Genomic DNA, 25,063 nt, shown 5'->3' on the forward strand with positions numbered 1-25,063 from the left:
AAATGATTTACAAAGGGAGAAAATAGCATAAAGTAAACAGAGTGCAATTTACAAGACAAGAGAAAAATATCACTTTAAAGTAGATATAAATAACCACAAGTACAACAGTGAACTCAACAAGTTAGACAGCAGTGCTGCTGAAAAATACTGAAGTACTGTCTGGCTTAGTCACACCCAGTAAGCATCCAGCATGGCTTGATACAGCCTATGGAATTGTGCCTGCCCTCCAGTGGCTCCTCTGGAAGGGCATGTCACCATTGGCCTTGGGTCATACCTTGGGGTCACGTCTGCAGATCTCAGGTATGCTGGGGCATCTCAAATGTCCCTTGGCGTCTGTGTGTGTGGGTAACTGAACTAAGTCTTAAATAAGTGCAGCCAATGGAGCCCAGAGGGCTCTTTAGCTCACCTGAGAGCAGGCATATACACATTGACAAATTATTAGCTCTCCAGGCTACACTTGGTTTAGTGACCTCCAGACGCCATTTCAGGAAAGCACAGGTTTCTCATTGGTGTTGTGTCATACCTGGCAGTCCCATCTGGATCCTTCAGAAACACTGCGCACTTCAAATGATATTAGGCAATGACATGCAGGCAGCTAAATCAGGCCTTACATTTACAGTGAATACCATGGATTCACATGACCCGGTATATGTCTAAATAGAATATTTCAGCTGTCTGTGTCGAAGACCTGACAGACATGTTTAGGCATTTAAGCTTACACAGTCTGAGATTAATTCCATCCCGACTGGATGAAAAGACTCCATTTGGTTACATCATCAGGACTGAGATAACGTATAAGAGAAGAATCTAGAAAAATCTGTTATAAAATAATTTTCAGCCCCCAAATATAGGAAAGGTTGCTAACAAAGGCTGATTTCCTTGTCCCTGTAGCAAGGACAACAAGTACTGCTCCTAAATTGTAGAAAATTAGATTTAGTTTAGGCATAAGTGAAAACTTTTGATCTGTACAGAGGGTGATGATTGTCTTGGATTATTGTGGAATTTCTATCAGTGGAAGTTTCTGAAAACAAGTTGGAGAAATAGCTACCATGAATGATTTAAATCTAGTTTATCCTGTCTTAAGGACAAACTATTAGACCTCTCAAAATGCTTTTCAATCTGCTTCTGAGAGTCTATAGTCTTAAAGTATAATTAGGATCATTTCTCTTCCTTCTTTTATGCTTTGGTTTTGATATTGTTGACATTTAAATTATCATCATTTAGGTTTTGTATTACTATTCCAACTAAAATATGACAGGTCATACCTCTTGCAGCTGTACTTGGGGATGGCCATAGCCAAACAGCACTTCACAGCTCTCTATTTGTATCAGTTTGACAGAGGAAGAATCTGAATATCTTGGAGGGGGAGCAGGGGAGGATACAGGGGGCAGGTCTTCCACATTTTACAGGAATAATTACACCTGCACATAGATTTTCAAACTGTGCAGAAGAGCAAATGACAAAAGTTAAGTCTATAAAAAATAGACATTGTCAGGACAGACCAAACTTAGGCTTTCTTGAAGATTAATGTCAGTGTGAATAACTGCAAAAATCCATTTTGAATTACTCAATTAGATAGATTCACAGAAAGACAGTTGGAAATATGTGACTACAATGCTATTCTGAAAACATTAAAGATAAGAGATGTCAATAACAGTTACAGATAGAAAAAAACCCAACCCAACCCAAACCAAACCAAAACCAAAAAAAAAAACCACAGGAGAGTATTTTTCAATTTAATTTGCAAGCATTTATATTAAACAGAGCCCAAGTTGGGAAAATTATTAGCTTTTACTGCCTCACTTCCTGTTGAATGATTTTATGGTCCACCATTATTTCTCCTTTTCATTGAGTTCACAAGGATGTTTGGAAATCTGTAACACCAATATCATCCACACTGTGTCAAGGGCACATTTATGCATACGGAAAACTGATGTGACACTGCAGTTCTGCACTGGGATGCTAATATCAGATAATTACAGGAATTTATTCCCCTGTCTGCTAGAGTATGGTGAAGCAAATGTCATGTCACTATGTCTGAAGTCCGATGTGGAGGATGCACAAGTCTATTCTAACTTAGGGAGCATGTTTAGGGCACTATATACTCTGTTCCAGCACTCCACACTCATAAAATTCACCCAACAAATTACCGCTGCACTTATGGGCCAAGTTCTGGGATGCTGATGGATTCTCACTGTTTTCCACATTAACTATTGGTTGCCAGATTTTATCACTGTTCTCCTGTGATCAGTTACTCTTCTCCAGTTTCTTCTCTGTCAGGTGTCTTCTCTTCTATGTCCTCTGTTTGGGCTGCCTCAGACAGGGTCCTTAAAAGGACCACAAATAACTTCTGAGTGGCTCAAGTTAATATTTCCTCTTCCCCAAATAAAACATTCAACTTCCTTTTCTAAACTGAGTTTGAAAAGTTGCCTGTTCTGGAAAAAAACTAGCTGAAACACTAGCTGACATCCTGGAGAGCAGCCTGGCATCGACAAGAATCACCTGGCTACTTTAAAAAAATCCTGGACTGGGTTTGAAAATACCATGTGCCAGATACTGACAGTTTATTATAACTCATGCATTACACAGGAACAACTGGAACCAGAGCTTCACCCCATATGATTTTTTACCACTTTTCAAAATCCTGTTTGTAACATGCAATATTCCTATAGTTTGGCTAAGATTTAGGACTAGCCATGTATTTTTAGAGAACTTGGTCTTCCTTCTGAAAGACAACCTTTAGAATTCATATTGGGATTATATTCTTGAGAGTAGTATTATCGTTTGGGACTAATTAGTTGTCCTTTATGCCAAAGATCAGCATGGTCTGCATGACCGCCTTTGCTTGTTCAAACCTGTAGCTGTCACTTGTTTTCTTTAGGGAGTCATCATCTACCTCCAAAGCAAGATCCCTTCTGAACCAATAGCTTCACAGTCTGTCTCTCTTACAAGTATTCGCTAAACTGTAGCTCCTAAGGAATGCAGGCTCAGTGAGCTGAGCATCTGCCAGGAGTTATTTGGCATATGGTCGGGATGAGATTGCTACAGAGGCAACACCAATACACAAACTAACTTCTACAGTAAATGTGCAGCCATTGCCTTATGTATACGCTGCATCTCTCCATGCAAATTTTACATGCAATCTGGCCAGAAAAGGTAGACATAGGTTTTTCCCTATTGTCTTACTCTTTGCTGAGATTCTTTCACCAGAAGATCTTGGCAGATCTTCCCACAGACTTTGTTGTAAGTATGATGCCTGTGTCTTCCTGTGTCGATAAAAGGGAAACCTTTAATGTGCTGGCATCTAAAGACACTACAGAGCACCCAAGTTAAATCCAAAGGTAGTCCTTGTCTCTGGATAAGCACAGTGCAGGACGCTGTAAAGCATTTCCAGAAACTTAACAGTGTTAGTGAACCTATCCTTTTGCTATGCTGCCTTCAGAATAGAATAGATGGTAGAAAAATTGAGTTTAAAAGTACATTCAAATTCTGTGGCTGAATTCAGCCAGAGTGTATCCTTTTTTGCATTATTAATATCAAATATGTGTTCATTCTAATATCAGTCTTCATTCACAATCAAAATCTAACTTTCCATCAGCCAAAATATCTGGGAAATGCTTCTCTTCTGTAATCATGGTCACCATTCTTTATGTCTTTATTTAAATACCTCTCCAGCATACGATAGTCTCTGGAAATTTCTCTTTCAGTTGATCCAAGTAAAAAGCCTATGAGTTTTGAATATAAAATACTGAATATAATTTCTGATGTAATAATAAATCAGTAACCACCTGATTATTGTTTCTACCGCAGGTCTGGTTAGTTAGCAGAGCAGTATCTCCATTGCACTCCTTTCCTAGACTATAATTTCCCTACCTGAAACACCCGAATTGGATGAAGGAATTGACATCAGCTCTTTCCTGTGAAAGGCGGAGACCAAAAGTGAGCAGTCATTAGAGAGGCCTGGCATCTCTTTCTGTATGCAGGGGGAAGACCTGATACAAAAAAAGGAAGAAAACTAGAAAAGAGTGTGGTGTTTATTTTTTTTTCTTTGTTTGTTTCTTTCTTTTTTTCCCCAGAGCCATTAATTTGTATCTCAGCATGATTCAGCTGAAATGGATACTATGAGAATATCGGTGATCCTTTCTGGAGCTCTTCTGAAGATTTATGACACTTTGCATCAAAAGTTTAGATAGCACATTAGATCTAAGGAAAGTTGTCCGAATCTACAAACTAAAATGTCAGCAAAATAAATGCCAAATACTGGAAGGTATTGCTGTATCCATCAGTCAAGACTATAATTTGACATTAAGAAACAGTAAGCCAGCATGATGTCCCACTATTCTCAAATCAACTCTTGGTCCATAACACACTTCTGAAACCCCTTCGGCACAGCCCACTTAGGCACATATGTGCTCTTCCCCCATCTGCTCAGCATTTCACCACTACCTCCAATGTCTGAACTATGATTGGATTTTCCATGCGTAGCAGCATTTAAGTGTCTTAAACCTCCTACTCATATTTTTTTTTCAAATACAGTTATTTATTTGTTAAAACTCAAGGTCTGAAAGTCTGTTTGTTATGCTTTAATGAAAGCTTAGATGTCTGAGCCTATTGAAGATGAGACCCTTCACAGATACTGGTTTGCTGAACAACTGCCATCCATCAAGTTCCAGTCCTAAACATAACTAGTAGAGGGCAGAGGGCATTTTGCTAATAGGAGGTAATGGAAGCTCATATATTTATACAAGTCCTCAAATAAGCTCATAAATTACAAGAAAATACGGTATTTTATTTCCGTACAGGTTCTTTTGATGACTTAATGGGGTGAAAAGGAGACTAAGTATGGGCTATGAAAGCAATTGTAATTGTTCCTGAAGAAACCTGAAACTAAAATCTGTACATACAGCTGAATCCATTTTTCTCTTCATAAAATACACAGACACATTTCCTATTAGAGGCTTGCACCAGAGGTTAAGGTATATTGAATAAAATTCCTTTTCAAAAATATGGTAGAGAAGTTGAGAGAAAAATATCAATAAAAAAGTAAGGACCAAGTAATGCAAAATTTTAATTTGACCCTGCAGACAAGCCCTCACAGAAAAGAAACAGAAGTTTAAGTTAGGCATCCTGTTATATTAAATTCTGTGTTGAAGTAGCAAAAATTAAAAAGCAAATGCACAACTAATTGTCCTGGGCTTAATTTTACTAAGTTGCATAGGGGAGAAAGGCAGAATTGGATCAGTGCAATACAGTCTGTTAGGAAATAGGGAAGTGGAGAGGAATGAAGATGCCGCTGCAGAACATGTGGGTGCAAAGGTAAATACTGCAGGAATGCTGGAGCTGGCTTGTCCCTTCATCACCTGATGGTGTCTGTGGCACTTTCAGGATCACTGCAGGCACTTCAAGTATCATTGTGGAAGGGAATACAGTAGTGGCAAAGATGGAAAGGGCAGATCAGGGTAGTTCCCCATGTTTCCTGAAATTTCTACAGATTCCTGGTTATAGTGGGCCTTTGTAAGAAAACGCTGCTGTCACCATGCTGAAGGGGGAAAAAGGGACTCCTGCCCCACAGCAAACTACGCCAGAGACAGGAAAAACTGGAAGGGAAAGATAAGAGGAGAGCAGATGTTTGACACTCAGTACCAGAGAGGAAACCTATACTGTGGCTGTTGAAATGGAGAGATCCCCTGTGAGAACCATGTCTCAGAAAGCAGCTGCCAAGTCAAATAGCCATTAAATCTCAGCAGAAACAAACATCATCGCACTGTGCTGTGTCTTTTTAGTAGACCCAACGGCAGTTCACACTGGGCTAGTATCAATTGTACCATACTAAGCCTGGACAAAAACACAGGTCAGAGTGACAAAAGTATGCTCTTTTAATTAAGCAGTTTGAAATGAAATGAAAAATGTACTGGAAAAAATGAATTAAGAAGCTGGAAAGCTAGCTTGGGAATTGAACGTGTGTCTTTGTTATGGGTAACACCTTATTACTCTGCCTTGGTGTAAAACCCAGTCTCCACATTTCTCTGAGGAGCATTCAAATGGCATTGGATCTTTACTAGTGCAAAGTATATCTTCCAGTTTGAGATAGTGGGGATTCTTCCCATCCCCAGCCCCTTCTCAGCTGCTACTGAATACCTCTATACTAGAGGGTATGAAATGACTTCAGAGACCTGGTCATTCTTTCTGTGCAGAGAAACCCTGTCAGAAAGCTAGGTTAATGAGAAATGCACAATGCTTCATTTCACAGAAGGCACCTGTTATACATTTGGTTGAGAGAGAGAAAAAGGCTAGTTATCCAAAGGCATACAGGTGTCTAATTTCAGTGTGGTAACCAGCAACCAGTACAGAGTAGTAGAAGGTTGACTGACTACTACATCAATTCAGCTGATACCTAGAAAAATAAAAGGAGCTCTGTAAATGTGGACAATTTCCTCTTCCGCAGATTAAAGTTAAAACAAAGTAAAAACTGAAAGAGAAGGCTCAAATTTTGGACTGCGCAAGCAAGCAGGGAGAAAAAGGAAGATAGCTGTAATACCAAAAAGGGAAGATGTGCTGCTGATACTGTAATGTGTCTTCAAAGACTGTCCAGCTCAGACATGAAACATACATTGTCCAAAAAAACCTCCATGCTGAAAACAAAGGAAAACCACCCCCAAAACAAAACCCCCAAATCTACCCTTTCTCTTCCTTAATAATCCAGGATCCTCATACTTTCTGCCTGTATCAATCAGGTTTCTACCCTGCCTCTTCTAAGTAGTACCTCCTTCTATTCAGTTGTGGGGAAAGAGAAGGTAGCGTCCTACTGATGACAGTTCTCCGTTGCTATTGCAGACAATCCCTTTTTCTTGGCTAGTTAGTAAGTGGAGGCATCAAGTTCCCTTTCTCTGGCAGGAAACAGGAAGGAGATGGAGTGTACTTCTTGAAATGCTGTGACTGTGACGGTGAACAACCATAGCAGATGGCTTGATGTAGGCCATTAGCTGTCCTAGAGAAAGTTGTATAAGAAGATCCATGGCTGGGGAACCAACATCTTGCTGTGATGGCTGGACAGGTAGAAAGTAGAAAAACTAATAATTCTGTGATTCATATATTTGTGGAAAACAGTCTGAGGGCTTAAGAGTTAATGGAATTGGAAAAGTGTTAATGATACAAGACAGTAGAAATGATAGTTCCTTTGAGACAGGAACAAGGCACTGATGAGTTGCTCAAGAAGGACAGGAAAAAGTTGACAGACCTTGGAAAGAAGAGACATAATAAGGAATTTATAGCTATTCTTTGGGTACGTATTATGCTGAGGGCAAATCATGTATTGCTAATTGAGACTACATACATTTTAAGGAGCCAATGCATTATTGGTTTGAATAAAAAGGACATATTCTGGGAAAAAAGATTTCATGAATAGCATATAATATAAAAGCAACTGTAATTGGGGTAGATAAATGACTAAGGGCAAAGTGAGAACAAGCAAGGAAAATGCCAAGGCCCAGATCCAACAAAATATTTATGCTTTCAACTTTCGACTGCTGACATTAGACGGTAGAAGCTTTCGCAGCAGGTAAGATCATAAATCATTTGTTGAATCTAAGCCCAAGGCTATTACATGTTAATCCATTGATTTTAAAAGTAAGGTTTACCAAACATATTTACAAATTTTCAAACTCTAGTTAATAGTATCAAAGTCATATAGGCTGAGGGAACTGTGGTTGTTCACAGCTTGCAGAAGCAACAGCTCTGGGGAGAGCTAACAGCAGCCCTCTCTTACCTACGAGGAAGTTAATGAAGAGGGCGGGGCCAGGCTCTTCACAGCTGTGCAAGGTGAGAGGACAAGACAGAGTGGACGTTAGTTGAAACAAGTAAGGTTGAGGCTGGATGCCATGAAAAGCTATTTCACGATGGTAACAGTCAAGTGGGGAAACAGGTTGTCCAGCAAAGTCATGCAACCACCCTTGGAGATCTTCAAGACTCTGCTAGGCAAAGTCCTGAGTAACCTGGTCTGATCTCAGAGCCGACCCTTATTTGAGCAGGAGGTTGGAGTAAATGCCTTCCTGAGGTCTATTCCAAACTCAATTATCCTATAATTTTATGATCCCATGAAGATTTTCACCATTTCAGTGAGCAATTGCTGCCTTCTTTTACCTGGGAAAAATGCTAATGCTATCTTTTTGATAACCTGAAGGCATGCGGCTACGTGTGTTTGCCCCTCCTTAGGTGTGTGCTTTCATGAGATATCCTATTTAATAATTTTTAGGACATGAAAGGACATAAAAGGAAGAGAAAAGCAGTGAGCCTGTAAGTATCACAGTGCAATAACTGTAGAAGTAAAGAAAGGCCAGAATGGATTAAAAAGTTACTAATAAAGTAGAATGAAGCTCCAGATTTACAACATTTTGCACATTCTGTAAAGAACAGACATGATTGCAGAATTAAATTGGCATGTATTGCAGTAGTAGCAATGTCAATGTGTAAGTAATCTCTCACCATAAATGTAAGCCTCTAAGACACTGAAAAACAAAGACCCCTAAAGGGCCCTAGGTTAGTGAGCAGCAATTTTCTGGACTCTTTTCCTGCACACGGCCATCTAAAATCTACCTAACCTGCACATTAAAAGAGCCACTATGATTTTTACAAGTTGACAACTTGAATTTTATGTGGTATAAATTTCAAAAAACATAGAAGGGAGTAACAATTTCAAACGATGATTGTGTCACGTCACCATGAGCAATAGCTGGTGCCATGAATAAAACATAGGTATTTCATGCACATAATAACAGAAAAGTGGAAATAAATATTCTGAATCAGCTATAAACCCACCAAGATGATTTCCTGATATTGGTATTTGTTTCTTCTGTATTGATGCATTATAAGCTACTATAAGTAAGTACTCTCAGAGTGTGCAACAGCTCTTTAGGAGCCATTAGAGCATATTGAACTAACGACCCATGGATAATCAAAGCGTCCTATTCACTTAATGATGGACCCTTCATTTTAGTTTTTTGAACATATTACGTCTGCTTTTCTTTTTGGTAATAAAGAGTGGGCATTAATTATGTCTCAAATACAATAAAATTCCTATTGAACACCTGCATTATAAAAATATTCTTTTTATTTCATTTTGACTGCTTTAGAAGATTTTGATAAAATAAAAAACATTGGTTTTCTTATTTGTTTTTTTCTCCTGGTACACTTCAGTATTAAATACTTCAGTTGTAATTTATAGCACATTTCAGTTCATTGTCATCATCATTAATGAATTAACAATCTCTTGTCCTGGATTCAAGGCCAACCAGATCCTTGTCAATGGAGATATAAAGAAAATAGAGGTGTTACCTTCAAAAATTGACTTTTAACAACTTTGTTCACTATCAAAAGAATTTGAAAGAACATTTGCCGAATAGGGTGTAGAACATTATTGCTGGAACACTCCATTATAATCAACTAGACACCTACTCTTCCATGCACTTTCTAAGGCTGATCAACACCAGATCTTCCTTCTGATCAGTCTTGTACAAAAACACCCACCAAAAAATGAAACAAAAACCCTACTATCCATTACCATGCAAAAGAGCTGACAAAAAAAATGAAAATAACAGGAACAAAGGTGGGATGACACAAAATTATCAGATGGACAGTGAAATACTTATGAGTACTCCTAGATTATGTAGAAGATTTGCTGTAAAATCAAGGAAACTTAATTTCAAATCCAGTGTGTTGCCCAAGCAACCAGCTTTCTGTGGCTAAAAACTTGAAACCTACAAATCTACAACTGAAAAATAATGTAAAGTGATATCATCATGCCTTTTATGTTACCTTTTTTTTCCCCATTGCTTCCTATTGCAAGAATGATAAAAAGAAAAAATTAGTATGCAACTATGGCATTTTAGAGACATTACTTCTGAATCTGAATTTTAAAACTGGATATCCAAAACAGTAGTAGCACAATGAAGACCATATGGAACAGCTCTGGTTCTGGCTCTTATAACATGTTGCTTTACCTCCTTCTACTTCACTACAGTCAGTGTCTGTTACACTAAAACTCTTTATAAGTAGAGTAGGTACACCTTATATACATATAAAACTGAGATCTTACTGTCAGTATAACTGAAATCTTAATAGTCTAATAATTTTTAGTAATAATTATTACACTCTAGTTGTAATACAAAAAGAAAGAATAATAATACAATCAAAATTGCTGTACATACTTTTTGTTTCTGTCCCTTTTTCTAGTGTTATGCTCACTCCTGCCCAGCTCCTTGGGATCTTAGGGTCAGTGTTTTATTTCTTGGAGGATGTGGGGGGACATGTTGTTATGGTGAATTGTCAGCATCTGGAGTCCTTTACTGGGAGCAATGCAATGTTTATGTTGATGGTTTCCTCTTCTTCACTTTAGGGTTCACTTAGGGTCATTTTTATGTTTGTAACTTGCTTTTACACCTCTGCTGCAACTCCACATTACATCCAAATTTACTGTATGTGACACCTTTTACATATGGCTAGACATTACTTATTTGTTCTCCTTTTTATCCCTAAAACCAGTTTTGCCCAGATCTGTGTTTCTGTAACTGACCATGTGTAAGTTGTTTATAACCATGGGGTCTGAAGTGCCATCATGCGACCCATCCCTTATCACCTCATGCCCATCCCTACACCACATTCTTTGCCTCCATTTCTCAAGCCCTCTGCTGATACAACAGTATCTCTCTACCTTACATCATCAGTTTAGTACTAGAAATGTGTCATTCTGCATACAACAACTGCTTGTTTCTGCTATCTGTATAAAACAATGATTTCACCGTACACCGACAACAAAAATAAAACAAATTAGCTGCAGACATCTAGTCAATTAGAGAAATTGCTATGACAGCTAAACCAAGCTACAGACAGGACAAGACAAGTTCATGCAGAGCAGGTGTGACAAACCTGAGTCCTGAGACTGTGCGAACACAGTACAAAACTATCACTAGCAGTGGCAATGCTTTATTACAGGGCTGCACGCTTGCATATTTTGCTGAACATGTAAAGTGGTGTAAGGTAAAAGATACCTGCTCAAGGCTCCCAGGCTGCTGCAATATCAAGACACAAAGGTCCAAGTTAAACACGGAATGGAAAGTCTGAACTCTGAATTTCCTGTCTTTTGTAAGCTTAAGTCAGACCTTATCTCTGCTTATTAATAGCAGAGTTTATTAAATAACAGCTAATGGTGGGAAAAGTAATAAAGGTACTGTACAGTGCATATTCAGTGATAAATTCATTCCGCTTTTGCAAATGAACCCCTTAATCGAGAGTTTTAAGATGTGTTAACTTTTAAGGGGCTGTCTATACTACTACATTACTACTACATTTCACAATTATAATAAACATTTTTCTGGTAAATAACTGGGTAACAAATATTCTTCCTCCCACCTTCCACTACGCCCATATGATTAAGCTCCTGGATGACACCATGGACTCTTCTGCTTCCTTATATTAACACCATATTTTAGATGGGAGGTAATCCCATTTTGTGATGATTCTTTGCAGATTTTTTTTTTCAACAAAGGGTCCTTGATCTTGCTGTCCCTACAGTTCAACAGCAGTGAATTTGCTGGCCTTAAAATCATGCTACAGTCTATCTCTTTATTCAGACTTTCTTCAAGGAAGTTGCATAAAAGAAGACAATAAGAACTTGCCTATGGCAAATGAATGTGCTTTCCGCAACATCTGCAGTATGTCTTACTCTTCTCCTCTCTTCCTAGAGGGACAAAGGCAAGAATGCTGTGAGATCTGAGGTAGCTTATGTTGTTTTCTAAAGAAATCGGTAAGGTTTTGTAAAAACAATTGGTTTAGATGACATATTTGCTTAACACCAAAAAAAAAACCCAAAAAAACCCAAAAACCAAGTTTTGCTTTCTAAATTTCTGATCTTTATCACTGAATCAATATTTGTTTTAGTATTTCTGCTGAAAATTATCGAAATTGCTCACTGAACAACAATCTGTTTCAATGGAATGAGAGAGTACTTTTCTTCTTACAAGGTTTGTTTGCTTTCTTTCAGCATTATTAAATATTCATTTTATCCAAGAAAGTTTCGAAACATGATTCTCTTGCCTAATAGTTATGAAAAAGCAGAAATCTCAGTTCCCGTTTCAGATCCAAAACTGTGTGTGTGTGTGCTATCTTAACCAGCTCTTAGAGGAGGAATATCTTTCTCTCTTAGTACCATACAAAACAGAATGGTTTCAAAAGGTGGAGAAGTATCTAACCCTCAGGATTAGCATCCTTGTATCTCATCTGAATATAAACACATACATCAATTTTTATTTCAGTTCTTACAGGCTGCTAGTTATTATATTAAACATTAAGACATACTGCACGGGTCCCAGATTCCCTGCAGATAGAAGATAAGTCAAACAAGCTCCTGTGGAGATCCTTTGGATGCTGCTGAATTGTGATAAAATTGTTCTATTGGGGTACTTAAACTCTTGATTTTTTAACTTAGACATAAAAGAATTTAAACAGGATTATGCATGAATAATACTGTAGCTAATGCGAATTACATTGCAAAAAGCTGGATTTTCTCTTTGCTTCATGAAGGGAAAGTGGAAAGTTCTATACTTCTGTGTTTGTGGATCCATGTTTCCTTGAGAATCAGGCTGAGCCAAACTCTAATTTTCCACGCATTTTTTTTTTCTTCCTGAAATGTGAAAAATAACAATACTGTTCTCTTACCCATCCTCCCTAAATGAAAATTACTAATGTCTTTGCCTAAAAGAAAGACCTAGTAACTTACTTATTTCAGCCAAGTTATTTTAGAACTCAAGAGTTTCAAAGAAGAAACATTTTAACTGAAAACAAGCACACAGTCTTCCTGCAAAAAGATTTCTATTTGCCAGCTGTACAGGCTTCTACAACAAGTGTCTAAACCTGAAAAAATAAAATATTGTACAGCATTTCAGAGCTTTTATACTGTGATTGTAAAATATCTGGGAGGTTTGCCAGACTCAGTCAAAAGAAGAACACAGCATTTTCTCATCACTAATAACAATGACCCGAAGTCACGTTGAAGATTGTAAGGTCAATTTCCCTCTTAAATTGAAAAAAGAAAATGGGAGAACAGATGTGGGTAGTTGCTTCTGTATTTATAAATTGCATGACAGCTGGGTTAGACTATATGATCTCCAGTTTCTATGCATTTAAGGTGTTTTTATTGAATCATTCATACTAATCAGATAAAAGTGTTAAAGTGCATTTTTAAGGTATTATACAACATAGATGAAGTGGCCAATTTCATAGTGTACACATAAAATTGATCATTTCTCTTCATTAAATATGTTCAGATAAGTTTACCAGGTGGAATACACATTTCAAGGAGAATTTTCTGGGTCTGAATGATCAGTTCTGAACTGACACAGCATACAGGCATGTGATGATAAAATGAGTACATTCTAACTAAAAGTGTAAATTACACAAAGTGTTAATTAAAACTGCCTGCTACAGAGATTATTTTCTGGGTTTGGGGGCTTGGGTTTTATTTTAGTTTACAATTGCAGCAACAGTAGCTGTGTAACCAACATCCTGATCACATTTATTCTATCATTTTTGCAGCATATAACTCTAGAAATAGGAATTTTTACACATACAGAAATTCTCACTCTACTTATTTCATGTATTAAAACTGACCATTTTATCAGATACATCATTTCTTGCTACTGACTCATTACATCTATGTACTGGAACACAATCTGCACTGGCTGCAATGTTTTTGGCTACTACCTCTTTACATTAAAAAGCCAACCATCTGCTTTTGGATGACAGCATCTAGGCAACTCTTTCCTATTAATCCTTGCATTTTATTTGTAATCCGTTATTGGGTGAAGCATGTAAATCATGTTCCACCTCTTTATACTGTGCAATTAACTTCATCTAACCTACACATTTTAGCATTAGACATAGTAGCCTACTAAGCCTAGATCTATGAGTAGAGAAAGGAACTTCATGAGAGTAGTTTATCAGAAACATCTTAAATGTCTATCACAGAATGACATCAAACTTTGATGATACTGTCTTCTTGATATAAAAAGAGACTAGGTGAACAGTTAGACTTAATGGATTAACTTCTAATACTTACATCAGAGTACCAAGGAAGAGCTTAGAAGAGAGGTCTCAATTAACTAAGACTGACAGACAGCTAAACCATTTCCCAGTCTTCAGCCAAATATTTGATCCATAGTTGTTTCTCTAATCTATGCCATATATACATCATTTCAGAAAAACATTTTGGTTAATACGGTAAAATACTTTTAATACTTACCAAACAGCAATGGACAGATAGTTTGGTGACTGTTCAGAAGGAATAAAGAGAAAAATAAGGGAAGTAGAAAGAATCAGTTTTAGCATACAGTATTCTTTCCCCCCTGACTTTTAGAAAAATTGGCAAGATAAAATTAAAGCAGTCCTCAGGCAGCTTAAACTTGTGCAATCAGCCTTTACGTAGCAGATTGTCCTGAGTGTCTCTGACCTTGGCAGTTGTACAAGGGTCACATTTATGTGTAGGAGACCTGCTTCTGAGTAACAACTGAAATGCCTAGAATTCAGACAAGAGAAAATATATATGTTTTCACAGTACACTCCACAATATAGTATTCATTTTTATAAGGTCCATTTCGATAATGAGTGCTTATTCATGATGGACAGTGCAAGGAAAAGGCTCACATGGCACAGACAGATCAACCTTCCCAGGAGCAGCACCATGAACACAGAGCCCTTGAGCCCACCAAGGGCGATAGCTTTGCTCCCTTACTCAACGTCAGCAGCTACAGCCTCTGCAGGAGATGGAGGGCAATGAGAGATGCTTGGGTCCCTTGGGAAAACCACCAGTAGCATTTCCTCCCACTGCAGTCTTGTCAGCCTCCCAGCAGTGCTGTGTCAGCTCAGCATTCCTATAAGGGCCTCTGGGCACTACAGTAAATATTGAGCATTAAGGGATATAACATGCTGCAAAGCCTAACAGTGTTCATGCGTCACTAATTACTGTAACAAGAAGCTTGCAGCACATCAACCAAGAAAAATTTACATTGATTGTTTTTTCTTACTCTCCAGCTAGAACAGGAAGAATTCCCATGACTCTGCACTTGACCTTGAGGGCTGCTTCTCCTCCTTCTGTGTGCAGATATTCCTTACAGGTGCAAGTAATGTGGATGAATACATAGGGATTTAAACCCAGAAATGCCTGGTTTCCTAATAGGCCTTCCTACTGTGTGTATATATGAATTCTAGTTTGGACTACCAGAGAAAGAAATGTTGACATTTCATCTGATCTTAGTTGGCACAGGCACACTGAAGAGCGAGTGTCGTTTTCACACCCTGCCCCTCATTCACTGCAAGGCCCTGATGAATGTTAGCTATTGATTTTAGACACTTCTGCTGCTGATTACTAATAATGAGTCATGAAGCCTGGATTCCTGCTCCGCTAATATAGGGTTAATATTAGACTTATTTGAAGATTAAACGTTCTTGAAGTACCACTATTAGCTATAACAACTTCTAAACAACAGGGTGTTTTGTTGTAACATGTCTCCTGTGCTGAACCTATGTGTACTGGAGACAAAACAACAAAGAAGGTTTCTGGAGCACAAGATATGATGCTGAAAGGCCTCCCGGTTCATTGATTCCTATCCCCTGCTCTAACAGGCATTTCCTGCATCCTATAATCCCATTCAAAAATGTATTAAGCTCCACTTTAAAGCTACTTAATTTGTTTCCTTCTGTTACTCTTACTGGAAGGCAGTTCCAGACAGGTGGAAGGTGGTTAGACAGTTGTATTGATCTCTGAATTCCCTGGAAATTCTATTTATAAAATGTTAAGCATTTCGTTAAGGATTTCCAAGTGGGTGTTCCTGATTGCTCAATACATAACAATTGTTCTGCTGATAACAATCCTCTGTGTGTTTCATTTATAATGATGCATCTTATTCTCCTCGCAATAATAGCATTTTGCCATTTCATGCAGCTGTTACATGTGCTTTATGAGTGTTCCAGTGGTTTTTTACCATAATTGACTCAGGCCTTTTTGTTGCCAAGCACCTTATCTATGATTTCAGTGCAAGGGCCTTAAGCAATACCCTAAGGTAAGCACTATATCCAAGGACATTGTTTCAGGTAGGCATGCGTCTTTTTTTAGTCATATATTTGAAGTGCTCTGTCTCTGTGCATAGATCTGATTAATACAGAGTACTCAGTATATCATTTTAAGATCATTATGTATTTGATTTTACTATGTCTTTAACAATTACAGCACACTTTTTTAAAGCTTTACCCTTAGTACGAAGGCCACATTCTGGTTTTTGTTATCTGAGTTTAAATCTAGATTAAAAGGTGAAAAATAAATTACTCTGGAATTCATTTCTGTTTAAAGAAAAGTTAAATTTTGCCCTGTTTTTTTTTAAGAGCCTGAACATAAGAGGGAAACTAAATACCATGTATAGTTGCAGTGTGTTCACTTCCTGCAGTCAGGCTTGATGTCATGACTCATTTGACTTTGCTCATTGACTCTGAAGTGTGGTTACAATGATGACATGTAATCAAAAGAGATCTTCAATGCAGCATACCTGTGAAAGTAGGTTCTTACTGCTCTGTTGCATCTTAGCTTTAAGGATCAAAACTGATTCATCGTTAGGTCTGGCCTCATGTTTGAAGAAAGCGATGCACTTACGCACATAACATTTTTTTTAAGAGAAAACAGAAGTTAAGAATGTTATTGGGAAACAACTAAACATACATATCAAACTTCTGTGCAGGTATATTCTGCATCTCACTGGCATATAGAATACCTGACAATTTTGACTATTCCCTTTCTATACCTGTCTCTGACACTGCTACCATTATGCATTATTAAGTGAAAACCTGACCCCTTTGAAGTTAATGGAAAGAAACCCTCCTACTTTTAATGTGAGTTATTATCTTTCAGTAAGGTTACTGCATGGATCAAATCTTTTTGCTACCAGAAAGCACTGTCCCTTGATTTGAGAAGGACTCTGCAAATATGCAGATGCTCTTGTTATTATATCCTGCTGAAGAATGTGAACATTTCACTTTAAAAAACAGTCTTAAAAAAGTAACAGCTACTAATATATCTCATTGGACTGCTGCGAGATCATTTGTACAGTACAAATTAATATTTGTACTGTAAAGCACCTTTGGATCTTTGGATGAAAGATGATGTGTTTAAATACAAAGTATTAAAATTCATCTCTGCATGGAATTTTTTAGGGAAAAAAAAGGTGAGCAATTCAGTTTAATTAGTCAACTAATAAAAAAATTAAAAATGCTTAACAATCTACAATTTACATTTCTCAATGGAAACCAATATTATGCTTAGATTATAGTCAGGATAATATTATTAGTAGAATGACTGACTCAAATTAACCATGACTGAAAATCTGATTACCACAAGGGATCATGCTGCTATCATAGACTTCTCATACCTTTCCTTTTATCTTCTTATTACAGCAGCAAATTTCTCCCTCTGTGAAGAGAGTGTACAGGATTTTCAGTTTCCAGTGTCTCAGACTGCTTCTTTGATATTATAATGCACATCTTGTGAATGATGGGCCTCAAATCAATTTTATTCTTACAAAGAAGAAACTACAGACAAGGACAACTATTTTTAATAATATTATTTACAAGTTCCTAATGTGCTATTTGTCAAAACAGTGGGAATTATGTTCTCATTCCATGTTAAATATAATTAGCTAATACTTTCCAAAGGATATGCAGGCACAAGAGCTATCTTAAATTTTTAGCTTTGTTGCAGATTTCATTATTTGCCTCCATTTGTTCTCTCTCTCAGAATGCAAAAGTTTGCCTCCGGTATGCTCAAAAGAAATCCATTACAAAAAAGCTGGGTTTCCTCAGCTTCAAGGATATTCATGTTCTGTGTATGTATATATCCATACAGATATTTTAAAGGATTTTTTTTTTTTTTTTAAAAAAAGCACTTTCTAGCTTTTGTATGTTTTAAAACACTTTTTCCCCCCAAATTATGCATAATATGTTTTAGATATATTTATTTTGGCTAACTAAATTAGTTTACAGCCTATTTAGTTGGGACATTTAAATGTATTATTGTTATGGTCTTGCTTAATCGAAAGCGGGTCTATGAGCCTATAATAAAAATAAAAGCTTTACAATAAAATGATGAGATGAGAAAGGTACGTGAAATAAGAACAGAAAAAGAAGGATAAGAGAACAGCCTGATGACATGCAACATTTTCTGAAAAGTTGCGGGTACAATTTGTAGCAAATCAGACTACATACACTCTTCTAACTGCATTCACCCCAGGGAGGGATGCTTGGCAGCCAGCCTCAGAAATAGTCTCTTCTAGGATAGATTAGCGGTATTTGCATGAGCAGTTCTTGGCTTTAGATCCTTTCTGGGCCTTGCATGGCTTATACAAGGGTCCATTTGTAAATATACATATATATATATATGTGTGTGTGTGTATAAAACATATATTTAAATATATTTTTGTCGATCTGTGTGTATGTATGTGTGTATATGTATGTATTGATAGGAGGGTTGAAGAAAGGACTTCAACTTGTCTGAAATAATGAGACAATTGTGCAGCCCACCTGAAAGGTTTTTTATAGCATGAAAATGTGGTCATATGCTACCTATCTTGAGGGGGTGACCAAGGACACAGGGGAGTGTGGGAAGGTCCCCAGCCTGGTAGATAATAATGAAGGATTGCTCAGGGCAGGGGGAGAAAACCCCCTTTCATCTCTAATGCCTATTGAAAGCATTTGAGTGTGCAATGCACTGAACTATGCTTGGATTTAATTTAGGAGGGAAGTGCTTGGGTCAAAATAGAACTTACAAACAAACTAACATTTATAAACCATGGGCAGTCAGTACACCAAGACCAAAACTGAGCTGTGGAGAGAAATTCCTTGATACCCAACACCCACTAATGAGCCCCAAGAAACCCACTGAAATCAGGCATTCCTATAAGGATCTACCAATAGTAGGATAATTTATACACCATAAATTCATATATTAAAAAAAAAAAAACAAGTGCCTTTCTTAATACCTGTAGAATTCACCTCACCTAGAGTCAAATTTCTAATAATCTTCGAACTTCTCTCTTGTATTTTTTATAATTTTAAAACCTCATTTAACAATCTAGGCTGTCTATAGAGCCTCTCTGGACACTTACTCTCTCCAGAGAGAGAAATTGTCTCTGGAGAAGGCTGCTTTGCTGTGCTAACTATAGAGAAGCCTGAGGCAATTCCAGTCTTAATTATTAAGCAAAAGTCCTTTGTCTTAGGTATCTATAGATAGTTTGGTACCTAAGTGAGGTGATTATGGGCTACAACTCCCACTTTTGCTTCTCTTTACCTCTCAGGGGTTGTAACATCACACAATTCAAGGCAAAGACAATTGTTCCAAGAAAAAAACCCCATCAAAAACCAAAGCAAAAACAAACAAAAAAACCCAGTCAGGAGGTGAGGCAGCAGCTACAGAAGGAAATGGAGAAGAGGGTTCATACTATTATCCAGGCAATACAGATCCTACCTGTTAGGCATATACCTTTCAGATTACAGAGTGTGTGGGGATGCAAAATGAGAAAGGGAACCCAATACATCAGCAGCTGAGATATGGTCAACATGTAGCCAAGATTTCAAGGACCATGGGAGAAGGAAATGAAGCAAGGGGAAATCTTATATTGCAGTTTAAAGGCCAGAGCATAGACCTGAGAGACGGTAATTATAAAACCCGATCTTGGAGGTTTTATGAATTTTACATTAGATCTCAATGGATTGAATGCTGAAGCAGTCCTGGGAAAAGAAGCTAAAAGCCAGGCTTGTCCTCACAGTGCCTAGGATGATAGAAATAAGAATGCATGCCCAGATTTCATCTTCCTTACTTTTCTTCTGGTCCCACGATGCTTCTGTTCTTGAGTACAAAATAGACAAAAGGCTTAATGGCAAGGGACCCCCACATTCATCACCTGACTCCTCCTGTTCTGAGAGACAGGGTTAGGGGTCCTCTAGGCTAACATGACAGAGGAATTGCTTCTTGGAAAGGTAATTTAACCATTAGGATGCAGCACAAAAGTATCTACACCTGTGACTGCTTTGATCTGTGCTGGACTAAATGTTAGCCATAAACCTTGGGCAGAAGAGATATGCTATATATTCAGAACAACCAAGATGGTGAATCTCCTTGGCATGTGAAGTAACAGGATATTACATTAAAAAAAATAATCTTAAATGGAGAAAACTTCAGTTCATGCGATCCTGTCATTTTCTGAGAATGAAACATCTCAGTTCTGCCCAGTTTGTTTTCTACATGCTTGAATTCCTTTAAAGATCTTACTTTCAGTTTCTTTATGCCTCAGTTTTCTCTTTCAACAATAATTGTGTTTCCCTGGAAAAGTAAAGGAACTCACATTTGGAAACTGCTCAGACACCCATGTAGTGTAGATCAAACAAGAACCTAGATAAAAAGGTTAAAACCTAAGTGCACTGCTATTTCCTAATACACCTCTCTCTCCATTTATAAAAACAGGGTATAATAAGAACTAGTAGACAGAGCTTTCTGGAAAACCTCTTACTGCCTGAAATAATGAGAAAGTTGTTCGATCATACTAGAAATATTACTCAGATAATTCTGGCAAGGTCAGATTCTGGCAAGTGTCATTTTCTATTTGCTACATGAAGTACTATGTGTTCAAGTTGCTGTGTAAGGACCCCAGGGCTTGCAGAGTCATTGCATGTAACTTTTCACAACTGTTTGTCTAACATTTTTATCTCCTTCTGTTGCTCCTTTGTTCCAATTCTACCTGTGTTTCTTCTAATTGTCCATTTCAATTTATGTTTGCCCAGTCTCATTCCAAGTAAGTTCATTGTGCTTAAAGATACATATGATAATTTATACCTGTTTAAAATATGCTGGAGAGAGTGAAAGCCGCACAATCATTTTGTATATGATACACTGTGCAAATGAAGACAGAAGAATATATAATTTATAAATAATTTTCCAAGGTGTGTCCCTCAAATGTCTGTTAAAGGCTATAAAGCATGTCTATCAAATTAAAAAAAGATAAAACTTTTCTGTTTACAAGTAGTCTGTATATACTGATGCACAATGACACTCTGGAGTGAAAATTATCTGCACTTCCAAGGTGAAATGTCAGCTGAAAAGCTTTTATATAGTATCACTCAATCTTTTATTGCTATGTCCTAATATGAGAGAAGCCTTATAATGGAAAAGCTACTTTGTGTTAATTGGTGGAACCTAGAAAAAATACAGTTAAATATCTCTGTCTTCTAATTTTTCAGGAAAATAATACTATCACGACATAAAAGCACCCAGCTCTCACTATACATTTCACAAACTTCACTGTTACAACCTGTGAGCTGAATTTCTCACTCATCACAAAAATACTGTATGACACTAAAATACAATCACTGACACATAAGCTGTGTTCCACCATTCAATTGCTATTTATTTCATAATTTCAAAGACTGTGTTTAAAAAACAAGAAAGCATCGGCACTCCTATATAGGGACAGAACTCTAATCTTCAAGAGATATAATCCTTTTACAGCAGTTATTGTTCTAATCTGCTGTAAAACCTGCCAGTTAACCTGACCATTGTCCAGGTCCCCTCTTTTTGACAACAGCCAAAGATGATAATATCCTGGAGTTTAACACACTGACACTGCTGAGGCACGACGTGCTGCTGAAAGTGGGGCACTGCAAAGCTAAAGTGGGAGCAAAGGTCGTGGATTAGAATGAATTAAGCAAACATGGATTAAGAAAGATCAATGAGCAGGGACACAGACTCATCAGGCTCTGTTTAGATAATCTGCTTGCTCCAACTAACATTTTCTTCCAATGTTACAGCTGAAGAAAATGTACTTGAAGCTCACTCTTGTCAGCTCCTGAGAAACTATCAGTAAATCACGCAGATGAGATAGTACCCTGAAACGTAAAAACTCTGCCAAGGACTGATATTGACCCTGATCCCCAGATAGCAAGTACCATGACTGAAAAGACAGGTCTGCAATCCCAGATGATGAAACCATTAGGTCACTTGCCCTGGCTCAGTCAGTGCATTACTGAGGAAGAACAGAGAGAAGCAACAAATGATACTGCAGTAAACTGTGGAAAAGGGCAACAGGAAAAATCAGAAGGGCATTCTCCAACATTGTGCATTAGTAGTGATGACAGAAACGTTGGCAGAAAAGACCTGTCATTTCAGAGGAAATAGCTTGTAGAAACACACAATCCTACAGACTGATCAGAGAAAACTCTCAGGTCACAAAAGCTGTGAGAGAAAGTTTAGATAAGTGAAGTTCCCATAAGCCACACAATGAGTTGGTATATGAAAAGTGTAAGCAGAAGTATTAGGACGTTTACTGACTAAAGTCTCATAAAGAATTAGATCTGTCAGTCAGTAGAAAAAACAATGTCCTGACTCGTGCATAAGGTCAAAGTTGCTGGAAAAATAGCAAGGAAGTCTTACCACATCTCCCACACTGGAGTTACTTTTTATTGCTGTATACTCCATTAGCTTGGAAAGTTAAAAAAGAAAAATCTACCAAAGAGCTGAAAAGAAAATAAAGTGGACATCACACTATAGGAACCACCTCAGAAGTGATGTCATGTGTACTGACCACATCTCACTCTGTAAGACCTTGTAAGATCTCAGATCCTAATCTCAACCCACTTTTGCTTCCTCAAGTGACACCTAGAGAATAATCATTCTGTAGAATTTAGAAATAGAAGAAACTTGTATAGTCAAGTTGCTTTTTTCTCTGTCAGTGCAGAATTTTTCTTAGTAGTACATTTTAACTGATTTGCCACAGTAGCTAAATCACAAAGGTGCTTAAAATTTTCACAGATAAACCAATAAGATTTTTGCTTGAGTACAGCCAGAAACCCTACCAATAAAATTAGGAGAAGTGTTGACTTTCTACAAAGTAACTGGTGAAAAAAATACTTACTTTCCTGTCAGGAAAGAAGATCTTAGAAACTGCAAATGGTAAAAAAATATATTTATCTTCCAGTCGTCTGTTCACCATCCCATAGGACAGGGATGGTTCCAGCACACAAATGAACTGCAAGATACATGAAGAAGATATTAAAATCAGAAACCAATGTCAAAACAATTCTTCATTCACCTAATGAATAAAGGACTTGATTTCTCCCTTATAGGCTGTTAGAATAGAAAGTTACTTGTTTATCTCTAAAACCTCACCCATTCTGAAAAGAATATATAATGTAATGATTCGTGTTTACCTCACAATCAGTTTTCTTTTGTATTTTTCCAGGGGGTGCTGGGGTGGGTGGGGTGGGGGTGAGGGAAAAAACCAAATGAAACCCGAATCCAGACTTAGTAAATGTTTTTTTGTTGTTTTTCCCATGTTTCAGTATCCAGTGGAAGACATAGCAAATTGCTAACACACTGCTGAATCTGAATTCAGTCCAATGTAAATACTTCCATAAAATAGCAGATCACATCAGGACAAGGATTTATCTGTTCCAACATTCTTCCTTCACCAGACATGAATATGAGGAACAAACATGCCTAGAGTGATCCTTTCTCCTGGCACGCTCTTGCAGCAGTAAGAGTCTGAGGGACGTCCTGAGATGAAGGCTCCAGACTTCTGTGTTCAGTAGAGAAGATGGGCATGTCCTCAGTCTTTTTAAGAATCTAATTACACTTTTGGATTCTGCAACATCTTGTGGCAATGAGTTCCACAATTTAATTATAGGCATGATATGGCAAAGTACTTCCTTTGTTTATTTCAAAACTGCTGCATGAAACTCGTGTGAATGCTCTCTAGATTTTGCATTGTGAGAAATAATGAACAGTTAAATAGTTTACCATACATCTGCGATAAAAAGCAAATTATCATCCTTAAAACAAAGTTGAGCTAGCTGGTTTCTCATCAGGTTCACTTGGAACAGAATACATTGAAAAAATACATAAATATACAAAAACTGCACTTGTGTGAAAATCACAGCATCCTGAAAGGGGGGTGGGGAGAGAAATTATAGCAGTTTTTTGTTCACAGTTTGGTGGGTTTGGGGGTTTTGGGTTTGTTTGTTTTAGAGTGAGTAATGAAGCCTTGCTTTTAACCATTTGCACAAGCAGATTTTAAATTATTTACCTCTGGGAATGAATATTCTAAGATATATGCATTTTTAAATGGTATTCTGTTAATGTAAGAGTAGAACGATTCCTCAAAGTACAAAGTTCATAATGTATATTATTACAAATTCCTTTTGCAATCTGTGTACTGCCTTATTTGCTCCCTGATATTTAAGGGCACTTACTGAGGGAATGTAAGTGTTGTTACAGTGAGTGACATACCATATGGCAAGTAGGATCAGCTGCAGCTTTGTACACTGTTGTAATTTTTCCCCTTGTACTACAGTTTTACATGATGTAATGGTATGGGTTTTTTGCAATTGTTCAACATTCTACCATTTAAGACTGCCATACTATAAAATGTCATTTAGGGGGTTGCAGCTGAACCTGCTCACCGTACGTCTGCATTTATTTCACAGATGTCTATCACACTGTCATCCCACAGGTGCACTCAAACTTTAAAATTTTCCTGTGCCTCAGCTTCTAATGTAAGAAAAATGCATTATGCAAGATGAGGAAATGGCAGCCAAAAAAGTAAATGTTGCTAAATGTCACTTTACAATACAACATGGGCATGCAAATGCAACTAAGCTTATAGGGTGATAATATTTGCACTCCCAGTAAAACATGATGTACCAATGATAGTGTAAGGGCCATGTCCTGAAAAGTAAACACCCTCTCCACAGCAAAAGTAAGAAATATAAATGTGGGGAGGTACCATTAATATGGGGTAATTTTTTTTTTCCTGTGTGTTTACTCAATTGTCATCAATGAAAATTTTCTAAAACTGAATTCATCTGGAGGTTATTTTCTGTTTTAACTGGAACTACAGCTGGTTTAAGTGTAGTCCTATTGCTCCATTCTCAGAGGTTTAGAAAATAAGCAATGTGGAATGTATAGCTAAAAAAAAAGACATTAAAT

At 37.4% G+C, this 25,063-nt stretch overlaps 1 long non-coding RNA gene across 1 annotated transcript in view; it reads right to left on the reverse strand.

Moving 5' to 3' along the window:
- The window catches only part of LOC114017941 (uncharacterized), a 75,974-nt gene that overhangs the window by 12,593 nt on the left and 38,318 nt on the right, over positions 1–25,063 (reverse strand). The window contains exon 4 of the long non-coding RNA XR_008731118.1: positions 22,992–23,105. This is a non-coding gene — a long non-coding RNA (uncharacterized LOC114017941). The remainder of the gene's footprint in view (positions 1–22,991; positions 23,106–25,063) is intronic.

Source organism: Falco cherrug, chromosome 2 (assembly GCF_023634085.1).
Source record: "Falco cherrug isolate bFalChe1 chromosome 2, bFalChe1.pri, whole genome shotgun sequence".
Lineage (NCBI taxonomy): Eukaryota > Metazoa > Chordata > Aves > Falconiformes > Falconidae > Falco > Falco cherrug.